This window comes from Hirundo rustica, chromosome 4, assembly GCF_015227805.2.
Source record: "Hirundo rustica isolate bHirRus1 chromosome 4, bHirRus1.pri.v3, whole genome shotgun sequence".
NCBI lineage: Eukaryota > Metazoa > Chordata > Aves > Passeriformes > Hirundinidae > Hirundo > Hirundo rustica.
This window is the reverse complement of record NC_053453.1, coordinates 20,209,684-20,226,986: the sequence shown is the minus strand read 5'-3', so window position 1 is coordinate 20,226,986 and position 17,303 is coordinate 20,209,684. Positions and strand designations below refer to the sequence as shown.

Below are 17,303 nucleotides of genomic sequence, written 5' to 3'. Positions count from 1 at the left end.
TTCCAAAAGTATAACTTTATTCTTGCCCAGGTTTTTAAAGCTGATTTTAATTTATTTAGTATTTGTTGCTGTTTTGAGATGCAAAGGTAACTTTTCAGCCACTTCCAGTTTGGGAAGCATGGCGTTTGGAACAGGCGTCTCCTGTTATTTTAGTAGGGAGCACAACACACACAGCATTTAATGAAGCTGCACTCAAAGTGCCAAGAGCGGTGAATTAATTATTCCTTGAAACATTCCACTGATGGAAAGTTACAAAGTCTAAACAACCTGACCAAAACTTACCTGAGCCATTCTTCTAAGATATCCCTCCTTTTAACAGATTATCCCTACATTAGCTATAGCTGAGACACATTTGACATCTGAACGTGGAGATGGTGCTATAGGAAGGCGATGCTGCGTTCACAACAGGTGGGAAGTGGGCTCTGCAATAACTCTGTTGATCTGTTTCTGGGGGGTGGCATGAAAATTTTGCATACAGGCTTTCTAGTACAGCACTTGAGCAGAGAAAGAACCTGCAGAAACTGTGACTGCGGAGAATTTGCCTAGCAGGGATAAACCCTAGAGTACTTCAAGTTCAGTAAAACTGATGCCAGTGACATTCTGGGCCCCTCAGCGACGTGGGCGTACAAGAAGGGCGGCAGCCTCTGGGCGCTCCGAGACCGCTCAGGGGATAAGGGGCGGGAATTACACTGTTCCTTCAAGTTCAGGAGCGTCCCCAGAACACCAGAGGGATACGACGCGTACCCCAAGGCCATTAGGCACAGACCAGCAGGTAGAGCCTCTCCCAGCGGTACCACCGCCTCGCTGGAGAGCGCCGCGGAGGCCAAGCGCCGAGCCCGGCCGCGGGCAGAGGCCGCCCCGAGGCAGCCCCCGGCAGTCCCGCCGCTCCCCGCTGTTCACCCCAAGGGCCCACGGGCGGCTGGGGCTCGCTGTCCCCAGCGCTGGAGCTGCCCCCGGCCCGGCCCGGTGCCCCGGCGGTTCTCGGCGAGCACTCGGCCCCGCGGGCGGCCCCGCTTCGCCGAGCCGGCTCTGCCTGGCTGGCGGGCAGAACAAAGCGGAGACAGGGAAAGGAAAACGGGGAGAAAGTACGGCTCCTGCCGCCTCCCAGCCCTCTGCCTGGATCTCGCCGCATGAGACAGCGCTGCGAGCAGATCCTGACCGGGGGCAGGGGGTGGAGAGAGGAGGAGGAGGACGGACAGAGGGAGGGAGGGAGAAAGGGAGGGAGGGAAGGAGGGACGAACGGGAGCCTCTCTCCTTCCCTGGGCTGTTTTTTTCAGTTTCCTGTCTCGCATTGTGCTCACAGCGGATATGTGCTGCGCCTACAGGTGTGTCCCCTCCTCGCAGCTTTTCCCCGGCTCCCAAGCGTAGGCTCTGGCTGTCGGGGGGCGGCGGCGGATCCTGACCGCCATGTGATGATTATTTCTCTCGGGGCGTTTTCTCTCTCTTCTATCTCTCTGCCTCCCCCTCCCTCTCTCCCCGCCGCTCTCGTCCTTCCTCTCGGAGGTGGCCGCAGCCGCTGCCGCCTTCGCACTGACTCCGGCGGCGGCGGGGCCGGCCGGGAGCATGGGCGGCCGCCGGGGGCTGCCGTAGCGCCTCTGTCCAGCCCACCGCCACCCACCCCGGGCTGCCGGGGCCGCCGCTCCCGCTCGGGCAACTCGGACGGTCCGTGCCCGCGGGCTCCCTCCCTCCGGCGCCTGCACCTGTTGAAGGTAACGCAGCCCCAGCCCTGCCGCCGCGCTCCGCGGGATGGGGCGCGGAGGGGAGGGGGGAAGGCGGATTCCGCGGCGACTTCCCCCTGTCTCCCCCAGCTCGGGAGCTGCTGAGTTGTGGGTAGAGCAGCTTCTCTCCTCCTCGGCTGCGAGGCCAGGGCCGGGGGAAGGCGGCGAGGGCCGGGGCAGAGCGGGGCTTTCTACCGCGCCGCCCGTGACCAGATGGTTTTGGTTAAGGGGCTCCCGGGCGGCGGCTCTGGACTCGGAGCGCCTTTCTCAGCCGCCGTGCAGGGCGGGGAGGGGGGTGGGGGGAGGCGCGGGGAGTCGGCTCCTCCCGACCGGCAGCCGGGGAGCGCCGGTGTCCGGCGAGCTCCCTCCGCCCCGCTGGGGGAGGCTGGCTGCTCTTCCCGGGAGTTTCGCAAACCCGAAGCGGCCGGGGTCAGCAGCCCCGGTGTCGCGGCTGGCACTGGCCCGGCGCCCATCCCGCGCTCCGCCTGCGCACCGCCGACTCGGGAACTCGTTTGGGATTTCCCTGCAAACGCGTTTTGTCTCTTTGCAGAGGCAGCTTTAAACTTTCTTTCCAAGCTGTTAATTAGATACGCTGTACTTTGCTCATGTTCCGTGCAGGCGAATGGGAGTGCGAGGCTGGAAAGGCTTGTGACTCAAGGCATAGTTATTCGGGAGGTGCAGAACATCTTTGCGTGCCGCGTTCAGATGGGCTGTACCTGTAATTTGTGACTTAGCCACCTCCGAGACTTGCGTGGGTCTTGGTGACACCGGGCGGCAGAAGTGGTCTTTAACACTTCGGGTCCTCTTGGGGTTAATCAGGCACTCGGTTAAATACACAAAGGAGGAAGTGTAAGTTTATCACTTCTGAAATCTGATGGAAAATAGCATTGCTTTTGTCCACGAGTTACAACACTATGGTCCTGTCCCCGTCGCTGAGCTCGTCATCAAATGATAAGTTGCTCGTGAGGGAACTTAAGCTTTTGTAACGAAGGCTGTTACCTTGAATGTGATGATGAGCTTATTGAACACCAGAGGGTACTCTGAATAGGCAGTTTATTCGAGGGAGATATATGCTTATTTTACTGTTTATGTTCTCATTACAATGGAATCTGGGAGGAAGCAAAGGTTGGTTAAGTAATAAGCTCCTGGTATGTACCTAGGATCGACTTCAGTGTTCTTTACAGATCTTTTCATAAGACATCAACTCTAAATTTGGGCTGATTTTTTTTTTTTTTTTTTTTCCTTCCCCAAAGCTTGAAATGTGCAACTGGTCTTGAAGGAGTGGGGTTGTGTACCATGCTATAGGCAAATCCGTTGGGAGACCTGTTCACTGTTCACTAGGGAATGAGATTATACATGCATGTTGGGTTGATGCTTAGTGCCCTGCCTGCCTCTCAGGTTGTGAGACAGATCCAGCCCACTTGGGTATGGGGGCTGCTGCCTGCAACTGATGTACCAGAATAGAACATACTTCCAGCCAAAACAAAAGGGAGGAAGGAAATCTACTTCCAAGCCTAGCGTGGCTTGTCCTCCTTACCTAGAATACTCGTTGATCTAAAGCCTAGTCTGATTGCCTATGGTGTAGAAAATAGTCTTTCTTAAAATATATGACTTAAACAAATACAGAAACTAAATGGTGTCAGTGTTTGGGAAAGGAGTTTGAATGGTGGCTTCTGGTACCAAGAGTTGTTCAAATCATCTGAGATTATTGAAAGAAGCTCCAGTCAACCCATCAAAACATGATACTGTATTTTGTAGTAACATGAAAGCCCAAAATGTGCAACTGAAGCTTTGGCTGTTTGTGATAGTCTGTTACAACAGTGTTGATAACCAGGCTTCTTTGATACTCCTGGATAGTCAACAACATGGGAAGGATAGCACAATAATTACATTTGTGACTCTGACTTATGCTCCAGAAGCTGAAGCATTCAGCTGTTCATTATGTCCCTTTGCCATTCAGGGTTATTTTCTATTGAGCTTTGAATCTGCCAGAGTTTACAGACAGGGCGTATGAATGTAAAGTGTATTTTATGGTTGATCATGCTAGTGTGTGATGTTGTGAAGCCTGATAGCATGAATCTCCTGTATATCCTTCTGTTGGTACAGAGGGACAAAGCAAACAGTTGTGGTCAGTGAATTGAGCTGCAGTTGTGAACCATAGTCCATAAGCATCTAAATTCTTCTGAAATGGCAGATGTGAGTCCAGTGAAGTACCTCGTACCAGAACTTGGTGGGCAGTGGTAGCAGGGAGGCAGCTCAGCACAAGGAGAGGATGTGTGACTTCCTTGGTAGGTTGGTCAGCAGCACACAAGGTTCTGAGTTTCATAAGGATGTAGCAGACAGTGCACCTGAACAGCCCTCTCTTCCTCTCCTCCTTCATCCCTTCTAGGAATCAGAAAGTGATCCAAGTTTTTTTGTTCTTTTATTTAAGTCTTGTTTTTTTCATCTGACTTGAGAACCTGCTATGTAAAATATCCTCACTAAGGGCACAGCATTACTCTGCCTGAATTTTCTACAGATGATGTTGGAAGTTGGATAAAGGCTTTCTATAGCTTTACAAAACTGGGAGTTGTTTGCCTTGTATGCAGAAGACCACTAAGAACAAATTACATTTTGAAGGGAGATCTCTTTGTGAATGCCTGTTAAGAATAAAAATCCCACTTAATTGTTGCAAATGGGTTTGGTTTCTGGCTCAGTTTTGAGAAAAAGATTTGCACATTTATTTATTTATTTTTATGAAGATGTAATATTAAACATTTATATTTTTGTATTGGCTATAATTTGGAAATTTTCATAATACTTTAGAATTATTTATTGTATGAAGCACTGAATGAAGATGTTTGTTACACTGGTGTCACATTCAGAATATTGAATTATAGTAGTGAAATTAAGGTAACAAGCTTAAATTGGGGTTTGCAACTTTAAGCTCTTGCCAGCAAGCAGTTAATGACAACATTAACTGCTAGAAAAGTAATTGCCACCATTCTTTTACTGTCATTTTGTTCTCACTCTCCTCCAGTCAGCCTGTTCCGCAGAGATATCATGAATATTCACCAAAATAGCTTGGCATTGTCACTTATGCAATTTCTCATCAGATCAAATGTGTTGATGAGCTAATGTGCACTTGATTAAATGTACTTGATTTATGCAAACAAAAACTCTAGGTCCTTCTTGAAGTAAAGTTAGCACCTGCACAGCTATTAGTGAGATGAGAGTCTAAATAATTATGATGAAATTAAGTAAACAAACAACCTTGATGTAGTATTCCTCCTACTTCTTCACTTTTACTTTTTTTTGTTCAATTCAGTAGTGGATATTTATTTTGGCTTTTCTTGCAGGTTGTCTTATGCACCATAGGAAATTGTAAAGCTCAGCTTATAGTGGAGGGTCTATTTAAATGGTTAATACTAGGGAAAAAAACAAACAAACAAGCAAAAGAGTATTCTTAGCTGTAATAAGGCTTGAGGTAACTAGGATTAATGGAGTAGTACTTAAAGAGTTTTGTTTGAGTTTAACTTGGATTTGACATTGGTCAGTTGTTGAAAATAAAATAAAATCACATAGCCTGAGTAAGTGATTGAGGGGGTGTCTGTTGTAACAAAACCCAGTATTTGGATTGTAAGGGGTTTAGCTTATTACTTTTTAATTGATCAAACACATGTAGAAGTAAGGAGTTGCAAATAGACATTTTATTTAGCCATCAGTGGCTTAACGCTGCAAAAAGCTCTCTAACTGTCTATAAAAAGTGCTCAAATCTGGCTACAAAAAGAGGCCATAGAGTCCATGCCTGTGGAGGCAGCAGAGGACACATAGAGGAGGGAGAGGACATGTGCTTGCCCAAGCCCTGGGGCAACCAGACAGACACCTCGGAGGTGGAAAGCTGTTCAGGGGATCTTGTGGACCTGGGGCTTACTTTCTTTGGGTAGATAGTAATTTATTTATCTGTTAAAATCAAGTATTTCTGTTTCTGTCTCCGCAGTTGAATCTCTGGAAATATATAACTTTCGGATCTCTCTGAGTTTCCATCTCAGGTGGTTGAGGGAAGACTTACTTGTAATGTCTAAAAGTGTCTGTGCTTAATAAATGTTACTACCAATTATTAAAAAAAATCTTGGCGTCAATGTGATGGTCAACTGCTCAGCTTGACCCTGCCATAACGCAGGACAGAGTTTGCCCCCAGGAATGTGTCAGCAGAGCCGTGGTCACCAGCCACGTGCTTGCTGGGACGCTTGGTTTCTCTTTGGAATTCAGCTTCTGGGAGCTGGCGCCAGCACAGATTGATGATTAGCACCACGTCGAGTTCCCCAGGCTCGTCAGCCTCAGTACTCGTCAGGGAACAGAGTCCACCTGGCACCTTCTGAAACACTTCCGACCTTGCTCAACCTTCCAACTAGCCTTTGCAGTTAGCTCCCAAGTTTCTGCCTTTGTAGTTTCACTTTTGACGTGCCATAAAATTTTGCGATCCCGAAAACAAGTGAATTTAGTAGTTTTGATTTATTCAATCAAAGTGTGTCTTCCAGAAGTTAGTTATCCAATTAAAACCTTATTCCTAATGTTTCACTTCTTTTCTTGTTATCTGGTATCACTACTTCAAGGCCACAAGTAAAAAGTGAAATCAATCAGTCTTCCTGACTTACCTCTGGGCTCAGCCAGATCATGGCCCAGATCCTCCTGGGAGCTATGTGGAAACACATGGAAAAGAAGGAGGTGGTTTGTGACAGGCAAAATGGCTTCAACATGGGCAAACTGTGCCTGACAAATTTGATAGCCTTCTATAGCCCTGGTTATAGTGTTGGTAGATAAAGGAAGAGCAACTAGTGTCATCTACCTGGATTTGTGCAAAGAGTTTGACATTGTCCCACATGGTATAGTTGTCTAAACTGGAGAGACATGGATTTCATAGATGGACTGCTCAGCAGATAAGGAATTGGCTGGATGGTTGTACTCAAAGAGTTGCAGTGAATGTCATGATGTCCAAGTGGAGACCAGTGGTGTTCCTCAGGGATCAGTATTGAAACCAGCACTTTTTAACATCTTTGTCAGTGACATGGATAGTGGGATTGAGTGCACCCTCAGCAAGTTTGCCAGTGGCACCAAGCTCTGGGGTGCAGTGACATGCTGGAGAGAAGCAAATCCATCCTGAAAAACATGGACAGGCTTGAGAGGTGGGTCTGTGCAAACCTCATGAAGTTCAGCAAGGCCAAGTGCAGGGTCCTGCCCCTGGCTTGGGGAAATCCCAAACACAAGTACAGGCTGAGTAGAGAATGAACTGAGACCAGCCCCAAGGAGGAGAACTTGGGGGCTGCTGGTTAACAAGAAAGTCAACGTGACCCAGCAATGCACACTCGCCAACTGCATCCTGAGTTGCATCAAAGAAGCCTGGCCAGCAGGTTGGCAGCAACATAAGAAGGAGGGCCATGAAGATGATGAATGGGCTTGAAGCACCTCCTATGAAGACAGGCTGAGAGGGTTAGGGGCGTTCTGCCCAGAAAAGAGAAGGCTTCAGGATGGTCTGACTGGCTTTTCAGTACCTGAAGGGAACTTACAGGAAAGATAGGACAAGAGTATTTACAAAAGTGTGTAGTGACAGGACAAGGAGGGATGGTTTCAGATTGAAAGAGAGTAGGTTAGATTTGCTGTTAGGAAAAAAATCCTTAGTGTGAACATGGTGAGGCACTGCAACAGGTTACTCAGGGAAGCTGTGAGTGAGTGAGTGCCCCATCCCTGGAGATGTTTAAGGCCAGGTTGGATGAGGCTTTGAGCAACCTTAGTCTAGGGGAAGGTATCCAGGCGTGCTGGAATGAGATGATTTTTGAGATCCTTCCAACCCAAACCTTTCTCTGATTCTATGATTTACTTAATTGCAGTGAGTGGCTTTGTTATTACTTGGCAATCACAGTTATCTTTATGTTGCAGATGTAATTCTCTCCAGGAAGCTGTAGAAAAACTTTTCCCCTAAGATGTCCTAATTCTGTGTTGGACCTTCAAGTAGACCCATCAGAACCACTCTTCCAGAGTAGGTACTTGGAAACTGCCTGTGAACAACATGATTTTAAATAAAAATCCATGAAGTGTTGTTTAGCACTTAAACTGAATTGTTCCAGAACTTACTTTTTTATAACAAGGTATGTTCATGCTAATTGCTGAACAGACCTGACCAGCATATTTCTAGTTAAACTGGATTAGGTCTGCATGTTGACTTGGACTGAAGGAAGCTTTCATAAAGCTGATGCTAATCTTGCTGTATCTAGAGGAATTATTAATGTGATAGCTCTGTGTCTCAGAGAAGGGATGCATAAAGCTTGATGTTCTGTCTATACTTACTGACTGTTTTAAATATGTAAAAATTTGAGGAGTGAACTCCTCACATCTTTTCCCCCAGGGCTCTTGTTTATCTTCTAGATAGTTTAAGAAGAGATAGTATCTCTTTCTGACGTCTAAGAGTTGTATATAAAGAAGATTTAGCTCTTACATTCCTATTGGCATCACTGTTTAGCATTTATGAAGGACCAGTTTTTTAACCAATGTTTGCCCTGTAGGAAAATTGTTATTGGCCAAATGTATTCAACCAAAGGGAGAAAGCAGAGGGCAGAAAATATAAACCACATTGATTTGGTAAAAAGGGTCCAACTGAAATACAAGGTGAAGTTTACCATCCTGAATCAAGACAAGTTAGTAATCTTTTGCTGGGGTTTGAACTAGGCCTTCAAAGCAAATAAGAGCTTCTTCTTTCCTGAAGACACGTGGCACTTGTAATTGTTAATAGTAGAAGGGTATGATTTCCTTCAGCTTGTACTAGCTAGTTTCTCTTTAATGGATCTGATTATGCTTATTGCAGCTGAAAGTCCAAAATATGCAACAACTTTCTTAAATATATCAGAAGAACATTGATTTGGCCTTCCTTAGTGTGTTGTCACAGTGTGTGTTGAACTTACATGCTATCTTCATTTAATCAGTATGAGACAAATGGCAATGAACTTAATGTTGGGCCTGTTGAATTGTAGGGCAATAAAAGCAGTAGTTTGACTTCTTCTATTTCCAGTCTTGTGTGATTAAGTAGTTTAAAAGCTGTGAATTTTTTTTCTGTGCAGTTTTGACACGCATCATCAGCAACTGGAACGTTTCCCTCATTAACTGAGTAACACCTCATGTAAACTGCAGTTGTGGTTATGATGTGCACATCTCCCATATGGGTAGAAGTTACAAAACTAAAAAAACAACTGAAGTGGGTGACTTTGAGGATGTTTTTTCCCCCACATATGTCAAATGGCAAGGGTTTTGTCTGAAAGACCTTTACACAGGCAGAAAATGTATTTGCAAATACTTTTAAGAAGTTTTTAAAGAGTCTGTAACTCTGCAGCCACAAAGCTGGCTTCATGACTCGGATTATATCTGTGCTGTGTGGTCGAGGTGTTTTCATCTTCTGCTGTTGAGATGGAAACCAAAAGACTTCATTTGCCTTGGCAATCCAGAGTCCTAAGTGGTGGTATGAGCTTATGTATTAGCAGGTTGGATAAAACTCCAGAGAGGTGATGTCTCTGTTTATTAACAGATGGCTTCTTGGTTTGACATTTAACTGGGGGATGATCTGAAAGCATTTCACAGTCCATTGTGCATTTAATTCATTATTCGGTAGCATTGATGAAAATGCAGGACAATATCCTTGTGGTTTTTTTTTTATTATTATTATTATTTGATTAAGAGCTTTTCTTTTGGTTTGGGTTTTTTTTTTTTGGGCGGGGGGAGGATTTTGAGATTGTCATCTAGAGTTTAAGGTCAGTGGAACTGTCAGATCCCACAACTGTTTGAACATCTCACTTGGCTATTGCTCATGGGCCAAACAAATTCTGGGACTACGGCATATCTTATCTTGAAAATTCTGGGAAAAAACAACTCTGTCTTTAAGAATGTTGTTCCTATTAGGTTTTGCTCTTTCAGAATTTCATCTTGTTTTTAACAAGAGCCTTCTATGCTCTTGAATTGCATCTGTTCATCCCTTTTAAATTTTCTTGCAGCTGTATTAAAGACTTTTTGTTGCTGATAATATTTTTTTTCCTTTAAAGATGATCAAGTAAGCTGTCAGTTGTCTGGGTGGCTTATCAAGAAGGACTGAATCTTTAAATCTGATTATACATAATGCTTTTTAACCCCCACACATGCTAATAGCTTTTGTAGCTCTACTTTGCATATTCTATAATTTTCAGCATCTCTTTTTGACCACCAGCCATGGAACTGTGCACAGTATTTCAGTGTCACTCTTTAGTGCATGCCCCATGCTACCCCAGTCATTATTTCTATTCAGTCTCATATCTTTGAACCCAGGAGCCATATCAGCCCTTCTAATAACAACAGAAGCTCTGAATGTGATGCTTAGCTGTGAGGTTGTGTTGACCTCATCCCTTTTTCTTTCCTTGCTTCAGAGGTCACAGTCCTCTGATCTGCAAACCTTAACTGCATCCCTTATTACTGAATATATATATGTGCATTCAGACAAGATTGTTTTGGTTGGAATGAGCACAACTTGACGAGTAATTGTGTTAACACTGTGATTTGCCTTCTGTTTTTCTTTCTCATGTCACTAAACCATGTAATCTCCTAATTTTACCATAAAGGACTTGCTTTTTTCCAGGTAGCTAATAAAACACTTAGGTAATATTGAGCATAATTCCAGTATTTTTTAACTGCAAAAGAAGCATTACAGTTGCACTGTGATGCTACTCACTAATGACAGCTTTTCTGAGATCTTAAAGTTAACTAATTTTTACGTATTTGTCCTATATGATTTGATGTCCTGTTTTTAAAAATCCCAATGATTTGATATCTGTTGCTTATGTCACATCTTTTAGCCTTCAGTTGCTGAAAAAGTCTTCAATGTGATGCAAAATCAGTAGCTTTCACCATCCTTACTCTTACCCCTTTTGCATTTATAAAGATGAAAATGAGGAACTTTCTGCAACATCTTGAGATGCCAGCTCCAAAGTGATTCCTCGCTTAGGATGCCCATGGACTCCCTGGGCAAGCTCTTTGTTTGACTGTGCACATTGCCTAGTCCCTTGTCTTCTGCGTTCTCTGAAGCATCCGTTCTGTGTCTCTTCCAGCAGGAGCAAGTACACGTCAAAAGGCTCTTCATCCCAGACACTATTTGCACAGAAGCCTGAGCCCCAAGAAGTCTCTTTCACTAGCAAAGCTTGTGCTGCTCAGGTGGGCTAAGAACTCATTTGGGCTCAGGGTTTTGTTTTAATCTCCATTTCTTCTTCCAAAGTGTTGTGCTGCTTGCTTGAGAAGGAGTAGTTTCTTGTGTAGAGCACTGCAGTGCACTTGGCTTGGTGCTCTGAGATGAGAAACGTCTGTGCGGGATATACGTGCTTTAGGGTTTAGATTGCAATATTATGGCCTCAAATTTATTGTAATAATCTGGCATGAAAATGAAAATACGTGTAATTACTATCTAATTGTCCTGGATATTGTCTGATTCAATAAGGATTTTTATGCATAGCTTAGTATCTCCAGGATCTGTAGTGTAAAACGACATTAAGCAACTTAGGGTGGGTGTGAATCACCTCCATGTCGACTTAGTTATCGAAACATAGTATCTCAATTGCTCAGAGTAGCACTTTCCACTTCACTTGTGCTAACTTTTGCTTGTTGCCACTGTTCAAATTTAAATGCCTATTTACTTTTCACAGTTGTAGCAATTAGTTATTCTCTCTTAATTTTGATCCTGATGCCTGTAAAATGAGTAAATGTAAACAGCATTCTTGAAACTAAACTCTTAATGCTATTTTCTCCTACTGATAATTTGAAGAGGCAGACTGCGTTTTCTGTTGTCTGTGGCTTAATTAATCTACTTGAATTATACTTGAACAGGAACTCTGATATCAGAAGAGGGTTTAGCAACTTTGGAAGTTAGGAGTTTATGAATGAGGCAGCACTGAATAGTTACTTTATGCTTTTACTTAGCTTGCTGGAAAAAGAAGGTATTTATCAACTCGCGGCCAGAAATGGCTACATACTTGCTTCCTTTCCCTTCCCTTTTAGAGATTTTTCTATTTTATCAGACCTTTCATGTGTAATGACTTGCTATGGATAGACAGGTCTCTGCCCCAACCTGAGATGCTCCAACACCATGCTAATGATTCAGTGGCATCAGTCAGATGAAACTGGCGTATTTACTGGCATACCAGAAGTCTGGGCTGCTTTGTGTGTAGGTTCTATGTCCTGACTGCCATCCATGCAATCCACTTCATGCAGTGGAGTGCTGTAGGTTTCTTGACTGTGGACTTCAGCATGGTGGTTTTGTTGCTGTCTTTAGCAAGTAATTTATTTTCTCTGTGATTTTGTGGTGTGTTTTGTTTTGTTGGGGAGGAGGGGGGTGTGGGTGGGTGTTGGTTTTGTTGTTTTGAGTTTGTTTTTTTGTTGGGTTTTTTTTTTTTTTTTTCATTGATTCACTTTGGGGAATTTTGGGAAATCTGTAGATGAAAAGTATATTTTAGTGGTATTTTTGTCAAGTATAAGTAGGGCGAGTAGATGCTGCAGCATTCCTTCCTGACCAGAAAGGATGGGGACCTGCTAGTTCTCTTAAATTATCCCATGTTGCTGTCCCAAAAGCCTCTATGCAAAAGCAAACCTTGCATCCCCAGATTTCCTGGCCTGAACAAAGCACTTTCACATCGTGCTCTCTGTATCCGTGAGATGGCTTGGCAGGAGGGAGCATTTTTGTTCCAAGTGGGTTAGCAGCAGGCACAGACCATCATTCAATGATACGAAATCCTCAGTTGCAGCTCTGCTGTAAGTAGTTCCTGCCATTACTGGCCGGTACCTGCTTGGTTGTGCTACCATGACTTTTGTGGAGCTGTGTTATGGACTAGATAGAATCATCTCTGCTGTGTTTAACAGTATGGCCATGCAAACACAAGATAATTTGCAGTGTTGGACTGAGAAACTGGAAGGCAACCCCCACACCCCACACCCCGCCCCGAAAAAAGAGGGGGAAAGAAAAAGAAAAAGAAAAAAAAAAGGAAAAAAAAAAAAAAAATCAGGACCTGCTTAAAGTAATTTTGTTGCCAAGTTCTTTGTGTAATCAAGCCCCGCCTGTGTCTGTAGCTCTCTTCCCTTCCTGCCGGTCCCATCCTGGGTGGCCCTATTAGTCAGGGAAGAAGAAGCTTTTGCAAACAGAGTGTTGAGTTCGTGCGTTCAATAGCAACCATGCTCCTGTGTAGCTTATTCTCTCTGGGTGCTCTAAATATCGTGTCCCTGTTCCCTTTGTGAGGAAGTTGTTTTGGTGTCTGTTGGTTTCTTTCTCAGCTGATGACCTCCAGTACACAGCTAGCACTCTCCTGAAGCATCGACCATGCACAGCCACTTCCTTTTCCCTCTTACCTCAGTTTAAAAGACTTTACTCTTGAATCTTGTAAATGGGGTGATAATTTCAAAGCAAACAGCTTCCAGTCCTTTCTTGCCAATTTTTGCCCACAAGGTATGCAAAGTAAACAGAGCAGTTAAGAAATTAGTTATGTGCTCTCCCTCCTAGTGCAAGGCATCCCAGGATGGTTCCTAGCCCTTTAAGTAAGGAATAAAGGGAGAGATGGAGAACTGGCATGCCCAAGTTGCATTTTAATGTATGGAGCCATTGCACAGATCATTCATATTTTACAAGCTTCAGGAAAACCTTGTAAATTGGTAGGCTTTAAAAAAATCTCTACTATTCATATATTGAACATAAAAGTGTTTTATTGCTTGCAGCAGAGAAAGAAAACCAAAATACCTAGGATGGGCTAAAAGAATTTTCTTCACATATGAAAAAATAACTTTGAAGCAGACTTCTTCTAAATACAGGGAAGAGTCTTACCTCTGGTAGGCTTTTGGAGGGAGCTTAGAAAGATTTTCCAGTGCCACCATGTTGTTTATAGGTTTAATTTGGAAACTGTGACTCTGGATGCTGTAATGGTGGGTATACAGCAGTTACAGGGTACGATACCTGTAACAGAATATGCAGATGCCATTTTGGTGTGTTTATTAGAAGGAGAAAAGTCTAGGCAGCTATTAAAAATGTGACCTTGAAAAAGTTGACAAATAAATGGTTAATGCTTAATATATTTACCTCCATCCTAGGTATTGAACAGTCTTTACAAATTGAGCTATAAAAAAATTTGTTAAATGTGAAAACTAGACTTAAGGTTATCAACTGTGAAGCTTAGCTACAAGGTGATGGTGAGGCTGTGAAGTGGAAAAAACATTATGTGATCTTCTCCAAAAGAGATAGGGCAGGTCCCAAGAGTACAAGGCCTGCAGGAATTCAAATCAACGAGTGAGTTATAATCTGACGCCATGAGCACAAACACAACTTCAATTTCATGCTCATGCATGTGGGAGCACAAGTAGGAAGCTGGAGCCCTCCTGGTCCCAAAAGAAGAACCTTCATTATCAATTTTATTCCCTTGGCATGACTCAAAGGGCAGTATCATAATAATCCATAGTGGTACTCCTTCACACACTTCTATCCACTTCATAAAAGTAGCTCTGCGCATGGAGTGTGCTCCACTCATTTTCAGAAACAGGATCCCTGTTAAAATATGTATATATATAAAATTGAATGTATTATATACAATATGTATAATATATTTTATGGTTACTATCGAAGGTTTTTAAAGAAAAGTATGCTCTGTCTTATGGAAACTTTCCCTTCATGTTTCCCAACTGAAGGTTATAAAATTCGCTGAAGATGGCGGGGTTTTTTCTTAGAAATTCCTTGAGTTCCATAAATGTTAACTCAAAACACCTGAAAGAATGTAACATATCTGTCTTCTGGAGTATTTCATTTGTACTTGTGCCAAAAGCAGAGCAGCGAACTCAGCTGCAAGGGTTTGGCTGTATTTGTAGTGCCTAGAATATATGAGAAGATTTTTTTTCTTTTAATATAGATTTAATGCTAAGCTCTTATATTTACTGGGGGGAGAGGAACTATTACTATTTGAGTAAATTTTTTAAAGTCATTTATATTTATATGTTAGCCACAAGGTAAGGATGATGTGTTCCTGAAATAATTTCTTTTTAAATAGCTTTAATGCAGCATAAACTCAAACATCCCAAACCACACATTTTTTTTTGCTCTCTAGTTCAAATAAACCTTACCTCAGTTGACATATATATTTCTTTTCCTGAGTGAAGCTATGAATATCCTCTTTACAAACCAAAAAGAGAGAAGGTGTTGAATTAGCTTCTGCTTAGTGGAGCCGCTTTAGAGCACACGTTGCTTTATAAGATTTGATTCAGCATCTGCTTTTTACCTGTGAATCCTTAATGAGGTTAAAGCTGTCCAGATAATACAATTACAAATGTGATGCAAATTGTACCAAAGCCAGGAGATTGTCAGCCCAGAAGCTTTGTTTATGAACTACAAATCCTCAGAGTAAACTTCTCTTCAGTACATACCCATTCCCATTCTCTGCCCGTCTCCTGGGAAGGAAAAGGCAGCAGTAGCCAGTGGGAGAGACTGGACCTTCCTGGCTCTACCTGGTGCAAAGATCAACAAACCACATAGGAATCCAGATTTTGTCATTTTTGGTGTTGCGTGGCTGATTGAATGTCTTTCCTCTTGCTCTGTGGGCCGACAGAAGGCATTGTCTTATCTCCTTCTCTGTCACAGTTACAATAGCCTTGCTTTTTTTCTTCAGACTGTGCATGTTAAGTATAGAGGGGATAGTATAGTTTTCATCTTTTCATCTGGAGAAACCTGGCAACAGATTGCTGAGTGATGGGAAGGTTGACTGCTGGGAGCAATCCTTGCAGGAGCTTCATATTATTTGGCTGTTTGAAGAGGAGATGAAAAAGCTTGGTGTCATCTAAGTTAGGTTTTTCCCTTTGTGGTGTGAGGCTGCACATATGAAAGTTTGAGAATGCTGGAATATTTTTCTTGTTTCTAAGTTTAGCTATAAATACCCATGGCCTACTTAAATAAGATTAACCTGTGTACTTCAAAATGCATAGCAGATTACAAGAAAATCAGATTGCTTTCTTCAAGTAAGCTGTTGAGAAACTCAAAACAATCGAGAAGGTGAATTAACTGGAGGTGTGGAGATGGAGTACACCAAACCTCGAGCTACCTGCAGGGCACTCTTGAGAAAGGGGTACTCTTGAGAGAGAAATTGACTTTCTACTCTGTGAAGGTGGAGGAAGCATCATGCTGACTCATCTTCCCACTTGGGAGTTGTTCTTCAATGGAGAGGTCTATTATTAGATCTCTTTAAGGAAATGAGGTGACTGCCATTTTGCAGGAGAGCAAAGTGGAAGATGGGTCTGTTACTCACTTGCCCAGGATCAGAACTGCAGATTTATTCCCCAGGCCTGCATATCCAGGAGTAAAAACCATGTGTCCAAACAACTTTGTTCAGAGACCCTCCAGGGTCTCTTTCTGCAGAGTGACCCTCAGGTGGTGTTTTGGATCTATTTTGTACATAAATTGTATAAATTCAACTAACAAGATTACACAGATGTTATACAGAGTGCAATTTATGCAACAAAATTGAATTGTGAATCTGTACTACTGGGTCCAGTTAAAATAAAGTATTACCACATCAGTCATGAGCAGAGACATGTGAAGGAAATCCTTTGCTTGCATTCCTAAGGAGTGCTGCAGATGCTTCACTGTTCCTGGAGTGCAAAATCATTCCTCCCTCCTAAAGAGCATCCAAATGCTTTTAATATTGACCTGGAGATTAAAAAAGCCCCAACAACTAAGGGTACAGCTAGCATTCTATTACTGTATTGAATAGCTATTAATATTGCTGCTGCAGGAGATGGGGCAGGAAGGGAGGCATGGCTGCCTAGAGCTGCAAAAAGCTCTAAAGTTTTTAAATGCTCCTTCTGCCTCCTCATATGTGCATGCTACCTGCCATGCTGTGTTTGTATTTTGTGTGTTGGTTTGGGGAAAGATTTGACTTGACACTACAGCACAGCTTGAGGAACCAGCTGTACAGAATATTAATATCTGATCTTATTTCATTTATATCAATTTCAGGCCTGCATTCCAGAGAGGGTTAATATTAAGCTGATTTTAATCAGAGCAATATTTTCCAGATTCCTAGACAAAATGCACCAGCTGGTTTGCACTAAATTTTACAGTGCAGGAGACAAGAAACAGACTTCCTCACAGAATGGGAACGTGGCAGTGTAAGTCCTGGAAGCATGGGGAGGTTTCAAGCACTGGGCAGCATGTCTTGCTTTCAGTGAGGTCTGGCAAGGGCAACTGAAAACCAGAGGGACACCTAGTCTTGGCTGTGCTCACACCTTGGTTTCCAACGTTGCTGCTCACCTCAGGCTCTTTGCTCTGATCCTGCCTTGGCTCTCTTTTTGACTTGTGTTTCTCTTTCATGGTGAGTGACAAGCTATCAGGAAAGCTGTGTTCCTGGGCTGGCTTGTGGCTGTCCACTCCACCCCCTGCATCCCACCTAAAGGAGAAGTGGTTGTGCAACCACTTGCTGGAAGTTGGTGGAAAAATTGCAATGCCTGATCTCCTGTGAATCCACCAAATGAGGTCATTAGACTCTTTTTTTTTTTTTTTTTTTTTTTTTTTTAAAAAATTCAGAT

At 43.3% G+C, this 17,303-nt stretch overlaps 1 protein-coding gene across 4 annotated transcripts in view; it reads left to right on the top strand.

Moving 5' to 3' along the window:
• Positions 1-1,232: 1,232 nt before the first annotated feature.
• Positions 1,233-17,303, top strand: part of PLXNB2 (plexin B2) — a 255,615-nt gene continuing 239,544 nt past the window's right edge. The window contains exons 1-2 of one of the 4 annotated variants that reach the window (XM_040061705.2): positions 7,665-7,734; positions 10,817-10,919. The gene's annotated coding sequence lies outside the window, so the exon portion shown is untranslated. Of the gene's footprint in view, positions 1,326-1,607; positions 1,710-7,664; positions 7,735-10,816; positions 10,920-17,303 lie in introns of those variants that run through there. The other 3 variants (XM_040061703.2, XM_040061707.2, XM_040061706.2) reach the window with 3 other exon arrangements.